The following is an 8,249-nucleotide window of genomic DNA, read 5'->3' as shown; positions in this document are numbered from 1 at the left end:
AGCTGTATGGGAGAGTGATGAGAAAGAAGCCGTTTCTGCACGTACGCCACAAATAGAGTTGCCTGAGGTATGAAAAAGCACATTTGGACAAGGCAGCTTCATTTTGGAAACAAAGATTGAGTTGTTTGGTTATAAAAAAAGGCGTTATGCATGGCGTCCAAAAAGAAACAGCATTCCAAGAAAAACACTTGCTACCCACTGTAAAATTTGGTGGAGGTTCCATCATGCTTTGGGGCTGTGTGGCCAATGCCGGCACCGGGAATCTTGTTAAAGTTGGGGGCCGCATGGATTCCACTCAGTATCAGCAGATTCTTGAGAATAATGTTCAAGAATCAGTGACGAAGTTGAAGTTACGCTGGGGATGGATATTTCAGCAAGACAATGATCCAAAACACCGCTCCAAATCAACTCAGGCATTCATGCAGAGGAACAATTACAATGTTCTGGAATGGCCATCCCAGTCCCCAGACCTGAATATCATTGAACACCTGTGGGATGATTTGAAGCGGGCTGTCCATGCTCGGCGACCATCTAACTTAACTGAACTTGAATTGTTTGTCCAAAATACCTTTATCCAGGATCCAGGAACTGGTTAAAAGCTACAGGAAGCGACTAGAGGCTGTTATCTTTGCAAAAGGAGGATCTACTAAATATTAATGTCACTTTTCTGTTGAGGTGCCCATACTTTTGCACCGGTCAAATTTTGGTTTAATGCATATTGCACATTTTCTGTTAGTACAATAAACCTCATTTCAATCCTGAAATATTACTGTGTCCATCAGTTATTAGATATATCAAACTGAAATGGCTGTTATAAACACCAAAATATTTAGAACTAAAAATGATTAAGATTAATAGGGGTGCCCAAACTTTTACATAGGACTGTATATACAGTGGGGCAAAAAAGTATTTAGTCAGTCACCAATAGTGCAGGTTCCACCACTTAAAAAGATGAGAGGCGTCTGTAATTTACATCATAGGTAGTCCTCAACTATGAGACACAAAATGAGAAAAAAAATCCAGAAAATCACATTGTCTGATTTTGTAAGAATGTATTTTCAAATTATAGTGGAAAATAAGTATTTGGTCACCTACAAACAATCAAGATTTCTGGCTCTCACAGACCTGTAACTTCTTCTTTAAGAGTCTCCTCTTTCCTCCGCTCATTACCTGTAGTAATGGCACCTGTTTAAACTTGTTATCGGTATAAAAAGACACCTGTGCACACCCTCAAACAGTCAGACTCCAAACTCCACTATGGTGAAGACCAAAGAGCTGTCAAAGGACACCAGAAACAAAATTGTAGCCCTGCACCAGGCTGGGAAGACTGAATCTGCAATAGGCAACCAGCTTGGATTGAAGAAATCAACTGTGGGAGCAATAATTAGAAAATGGAAGACATACAAGACCACTGATAATCTCCCTCGATCTGGGGCTCCATGCAAAATCTCACCCCGTGGGGTCAAAATGATCACAAGAAAGGTGAGCAAAAATCCCAGAACTACGCGAGGGGACCTAGTGAATGAACTGCAGAGAGCTGGGACCAATGTAACAAAGCCTACCATCAGTAACACACTACGCCGCCAGGGACTCAGATCCTGCAGTGCCAGACGTGTCCCACTGCTTAAGCCAGTACATGTCCGGGCCCATCTGAAGTTTGCTAGAGAGCATTTGGATGATCCAGAAGAGTATTGGGAGAATGTCCTATGGTCTGATGAAAACAAACTGGAACTGTTTGGTAGAAACACAACTTTTCGTGTTTGGAGGAAAAAGAATACTGAGTTGCATCCATCAAACACCATACCTACTGTAAAGCATGGGGGTGGAAACATCATGCTTTGGGGCTGTTTCTCTGCAAAGGGGCCAGGACGACTGATCCGGGTACATGAAAGAATGAATGGGGCCATGTATCGTGAGATTTTGAGTGCAAACCTCCTTCCATCAGCAAGGGCATTGAAGATGAAACGTGGCTGGGTCTTTCAACATGACAATGATCCAAAGCACACCGCCAGGGCAACGAAGGAGTGGCTTTGTAAGAAGCATTTCACGGTCCTGGAGTGGCCTAGCCAGTCTCCAGATCTCAACCCTATAGAAAACCTTTGGAGGGAGTTGAAAGTCCGTGTTGCCAAGCGACAGCCCCAAAACATCACTGCTCTAGAGGAGATCTGCATGGAGGAATGGGCCGACATACCAACAACAGTGTGTGCCAACCTTGTGAAGACTTACAGAAAACGTTTGACCTCTGTCATTGCCAACAAAGGATATATAACAAAGTATTGAGATGAAATTTTGTTACTGACCAAATACTTATTTTCCACCATAATTTGCAAATAAATTCTTACAAAATCAGACAATGTGATTTTCTGGATTTGTTTTCTCATTTTGTCTCTCATAGTTGAGGTCTACCTATGATGTAAATTACAGACGCCTCTCATCTTTTTAAGTGGTGGAACTTGCACTATTGGTGACTGACTAAATACTTTTTTGCCCCACTGGTATTAATAATCTATATGTCCTCTTCTATATCTTATCTTACAGATCATAGCAGTCTTCAAAAAGTTGGATTCAATAAACCCCGACATAATGAAGATATTCTGGAATTTATCGATCACCCTGATCCACATGGGATCTTTAGTGAGTGTAATTTTGCAAATATACTGTTCATAATGTATCTACTCTATGAGAGCAGTTTATCAGTTTTCCGGCATGGCCACATGCAGCGCCACACCTCCCATGAGGCGACCTGAAGCGACTGCTTCAGGCGGCGCTATGCCAGGGCCCCAGGGAGGGTGGCATTTTTGCTTACCTAAGCCAGTCCAGGACAAGCTGTCCTGGACTAGCTTAGCACCAAGCGGTGGATTGGGAAAGCCACTGGAGCAGCACTTCTCCAGCGGCCTACCCTCACGCTCAGGCAGAGAGCAGGTCCTCTCCCTGCCTGCTCTCTGCCTGCGAACGCCGCTAAGCCCCACCCCCTCCGCTCCGCCCCCTACTCCCGGGGGGGGGGGGGCGTTCTGTCGTTCGCCTCGGGCGGCGAAAAGGACAGGTTCACCCCTGTGAGATAGGTAAATTTACACCGAGTCATAATTGACCTAGATTTCATTTTGTGGCAAAAGATGCATCAAATGTATAAAGGGGCTTATTATTAAGTTTGACACATTCTTACTAGAGATGAGCGAACACTGTTCGATCGAATTGATATTCGATCGAATATCAGGTCGATTCCATTCGAATACCACGAGGCAAACGCAGTAAAAATTCGATTGCCCTCCCACCTTCCGTGGCGCTTTTTTTGCACCAATAACTGCGCAGAGGAGGTGGGACAGGAACTACGACAACGGAGGCATCGAAGAAAAAATCGGAAAAAGTAATTGGCTGGCTAAATCAGGTGACCTCCAATTTATATGAATGGTGGATTTAATTTGAGACTGTGAACTGTGAGACAGGGACAGATGTACAGGCAGGGTTAGCTAGGGATTACCTTTATTTAGGGGGGAATGTCACTCACCCAGCTCTTTAGGGCTCTATCTGGTCGGGATCTCTGTCAGCTTGCGATATGTGCGAGCTGACTTTTTCCCATAGGAATGCATTGACCAGCGTTGATTGACCGAATGCCATCGCATTCAGCCAATCAGCGCTGGTTCTGCCGGAGGCTCGTCTGTGAGGAGGCGGAGTCTAAGATCGGTCCACAGCAGTCTCCATTGTGGTCCAATCTTAGACTCCGCCTCCTCCGGCAGAACCACCGTTGATTGGCCGAATGCTGTACTCTGTATGGCATTTGGCCAATCAACGCTGGTCAATGCATTCCTATGGGGAAAAAGTCAGCTCACGCATACCACGGATCCCGACCAGATAGAGCCCCAAAGAGCTGGGTGAGTAACATTCCCCCTAAATAAAGGTAATCCCTATCTAACCTTGCCAGTACACCAGAGATGTAACAGAGCTGAGTGTGCGCTGAGCTCTGCTACACCCGAGATGTGTGTCACAGAAGGAGTACAGTCATGGCCAAAAGTTTTGAGAATGATACAAATATTAATTTTTACAAAGTCTACTGCTTCAGTTTTCCTAATGGCAATTTGTATATACTCCAGAATGTGATAAAGAGTGATCAGCTTAACAGCAATTACTTGCAAAGTCAATATTTGCCTAGAAAATGAACTTTATCCCCCAAAACACATTTCAACATCATTGCAGCCCTGCCTTAAAAGGACCAGCTAACATCGTTTCAGTGATTGCTCCATTAACACAGGTGTGGGTGTTGATGAGGACAGGGCTGGAGATAAATCTGTCATGATTAAGTAAGAATGACACCACTGGACACTGTAAAAGGAGGCTGGTGCTTGGCATCATTGTTTCTCTTCTGTTAACCATGGTTATCTCTAAAGAAACACGTGCAGTCATCATTGCACTGCAGAAAAATGGCCTAACAGGGAAGAGTATCGCAGCTAGAAAGATTGCACTTCAGTCAACAATCTATCGCATCATCAAGAACTTCAAGGAGAGAGGTTCCATTGTTGACAAAAAGGTTCCAGGGCGCCCAAGAAAGACCAGCAAGCACCAGGACCGTCTCTTAAAAGTGTTTCAGCTGCGGGATCAGGCTACCAGCAGTGCAGAGCTTGCTCAGGAATGGCAGCAGGCAGGTGGGAGTGCATCTGCACGCACTGTGAGGCGGAGACTCTTGGAGCAAGGCCTGGCCTCAAGGAGGGCAGCAAAGAAGCCACTTCTCTCCAGAAAAAACATCAGGGACAGACTGATATTCTGCAAAAGGTACAGGGAGTGGACTGCTGAGGACTGGGGGAAAGTCATTTATTCTGATGAATCCCCTTTTCGATTGTTTGGGACATCTGGAAAACAGCTTATTTGGAGAAGACGAGGTGAGCGCTACCACCAGTCTTGTCTCATGCCAACTGTAAAGCATCCTGAAACCATTCATGTGTGGGGTTGCTTCTCAGCCAAGGGAATCGACTCTCTCACAGACTTGCCTAAAAACACAGCCATGAATAAAGAATGGTACCAGAATGTCCTCCAAGAGCAACTTCTCCCAACCGTCCAAGAGCAGTTTGGCCATCAACAATGCCTTTTCCAGCATGATGGAGCACCTTGCCATAAAGCAAAGGTGATAACTAAATGGATCAGGGAACAAAACATAGAGATTTTGGGTCCATGGCCTGGAAACTCCCCAGATCTTAATCCCATTGAGAACTTGTGGTCAATCATCAAGAGATGGGTGGACAAACAAAAACCTACAAATTCTGACAAAATACAAGCATTGATTGTGCAAGAATGGACGGCGATCAGTCAGGATTTGGTCCAGAAGTTGATTGAGAGCATGCCAGGGAGAATTGCAGAGGTCCTGAAGAAGAAGGGTCAACACTGCAAATATTGCAACGCTGCATTAACTCATTCTAACTGTCAATAGAAGCTTTTGTTACTCATAATATGATTGCAATTCTATTTCTGTATGTGATAAAAACATCTGACAAACACACAGAAAAACCAGAGGGCAGTAGATCATGTGAAAATAGAAGATTTGTGTCATTCTCAAAACTTTTGGCCATGTCTGTAGATAGAGGGGTGGTTGGGTGTAGTACAGAGCTGTGTGTGTGACAGGAGGAGTAGATGGAAGGATGGTTGGGTGTAGTGCAGAGCTGTGTGTGTGACAGGAGTAGATGGAGGGATGGTTGGGTGTAGTGCAGAGTTGTGTGTGTGACAGGAGGAGTAGATGGAGGGATTGTTGGGTGTAGCAGAGCTCAGCGCACGGCCAGCTCTGCTACATCTCGGCATAGGGAATGCATTGACCAGCATTGATTGGCCGAATGTCATACAGAGTACAGCATTCGTCCAATCAACGCTGGTTCTTCCGGAGGAGTCGGAGTCTAAGATCGATCCATAGCAGTCTCCATTCTAGTCCGATCTTAGACTCCACCTCCTCACAGACGAACCTCCGGTAGAACCAGCATTGATTGGCCGAATGCTGTACTCTCTATGGCATTCGGCCAATCAACGCTGGTCAATGCATTCCTATGGGAAAAAGTCAGCTCACGCATATCGCAAGATGACAGGGATCCCGACGTAATACAGTGACTTGGGCATGTTAGATGCCCCCAGACATGCTTCCCCTGCTGTCCCAGTTGCATTCCAGGGTGTTGGTATCATTTCCTGGGGTGTCATAGTGGACTTGGTGACTCTCCTGAGTCGAATGGTGGGATCCCCTGAAATGAAGAATTTTTCCCCATAGACTATAATGGCTTTCAATATTCGTTTGAATAGTCGAATATTGAGGGGCTATTTGAAACGAATATCGAATATTGAATATTTAACTGTTCGCTCATCTCTAATTCTTACAGATTCTGGAACATCGATGTTAAGGAATTGCCTGTTGAGAAATTCTCCAGTGACTGCTATTGAAAGGAACAGAATGACAGAGACAGTGAGTTCTAAACTTGACCCAGCTCCTGTCCCTACCTACTTGTCTCAACTATCCTAGGCAGTAGAGGACAACTGGGCGACAGTCCTTTCTCTGGGTAAGTGTTACACAGAACAGAACAAGACATACAACACAGAAGAGGAGTCAGCAAGCCGAGGTCAAACCAGAGAGACAAAGCAGTGCCAAATCGAAGTCCAAAGAGAAATCAAAAGCCAAAAAGCAGAGATCAGTAAATACAAACAAGGACAAACACAATAGCCAGCAAACACATATGGACTGATGATCTGTTTATAGGAAGTCCAGAATCCGCCCCAGGCTTGAGTGGTAGATAGGCTGACAATCACAAAGCACACAACATTTAACACCGAGGGTAAGTTCACACAGGGTATTTTGCATCGGAACCTGAGGTGGAGGCCGCCTAAGGTTCCGGTCCAAAATACAAGTATCTGTCACTGGTTGCCGATGCAGTGTATCGGCATCCAGTCACGCACTCCGCTCTGGATTAGACCCAAATCGTTGGGCCTAGTCGGGAGGGAGTGTCTTCAGCCAGATGTCATGAGGTGAATCCACCTGAAAGAATGAGCATGTCACTTCTTTTTCCGGGAGCCGGAAACATTTGAAGAGAAAAGTCCTGCAAGCAGCGCTTTTCTCTCCGCATGTTTCATGTGGAAACCACACGGATCCCATTATAGTCTATAGGGTCTGCGGGTTTCCTGAAAGTAAGAGCTTTTTCATGTGTGTAGGTTTCCATTTGGGGGGGGGGGGGGTCGCCAAGCGGACTTCCCGAATGGAAACCTCAACGCAGATGTGAACTCGGCCTTACTTACACTGGTCTGTGATTTTGGTTCTAATTTACTTTTTGCATTGTATCTTTTATAGGACCGTTCTGTAGTAAGATGGCGTCATTCTGTACACGAAAGGGGAGAGATATGGGTAAGTATAAGGAAATCCATATGTCAATGCATTAGCATTGTAATGCATTGCATTATTGATCAGACCCCCTGGGGTTCAAGACCCTCAAGAGGTCTAATAAATGCAAAAAAATTAAGTAAAAAAACCCCCAAGTATTAAAAGTTCAAATCAACCCCTTTTCCCTAGAACACATATAAAAGTACTTCAATACTGTGAAACACATTAGGTATCCCTGCGTCCAAAAACTCCTACTCTATAAATCTATAAAAATATTTTTCCTGTATGGTAAATGCCGTAGCGGGAAAATAAATTAAAAGTGCCAAATTTTTTTTTTCAAGGTTTTTTTTTTATGTCTGAGAGCAGAAAAATAAAAAAGTTATGGGCTTTGGAAAGGGGGTGAGTGAAAAATGAAAAAATGCCTTGGGCAAGAAGGGGTTAAAAGACATACAAGTAATGGCAGAGCAGAGGTGGATAAGAGGCAAAAGCCATATGGTAAAGCTGATCTGGTACGGTATAAATGGTGGGATGCTAAGAGATGGTAATCTGAATATAATGTGTAGAAAAGGTAAGGATATAAGTACCGTATATACTCGAGTATAAGCCGACCCAAGTATAAGCCGAGACCCCAAATTTTACCACAAAAAACTGGGAAAACTTATTGACTTGAGTATAAACGGGGGGAATGCAGCGGCTACTGGAAAATTTCAAAAATGAAAATGGTTTTTGGGTGCAGTAGTTGCTGGGTGCTGGGGAATGGGAGGGGGTGTTTTGGTTGTCTGTCTGCCCCTTCCCTGAGCTTGAGGACTGAGTCCCCCCCCCCCACTTGGAATTCAGTCTGGCTGACTATAGGGTATCTGCAGTGCTCCTATTAACCCCTTCCCGACGGAACAGGTGCACTGCAGATCCCCTATAC

This window comes from Leptodactylus fuscus, chromosome 3, assembly GCF_031893055.1.
Source record: "Leptodactylus fuscus isolate aLepFus1 chromosome 3, aLepFus1.hap2, whole genome shotgun sequence".
Lineage (NCBI taxonomy): Eukaryota > Metazoa > Chordata > Amphibia > Anura > Leptodactylidae > Leptodactylus > Leptodactylus fuscus.
This window is presented reverse-complemented; position numbering follows the sequence as displayed.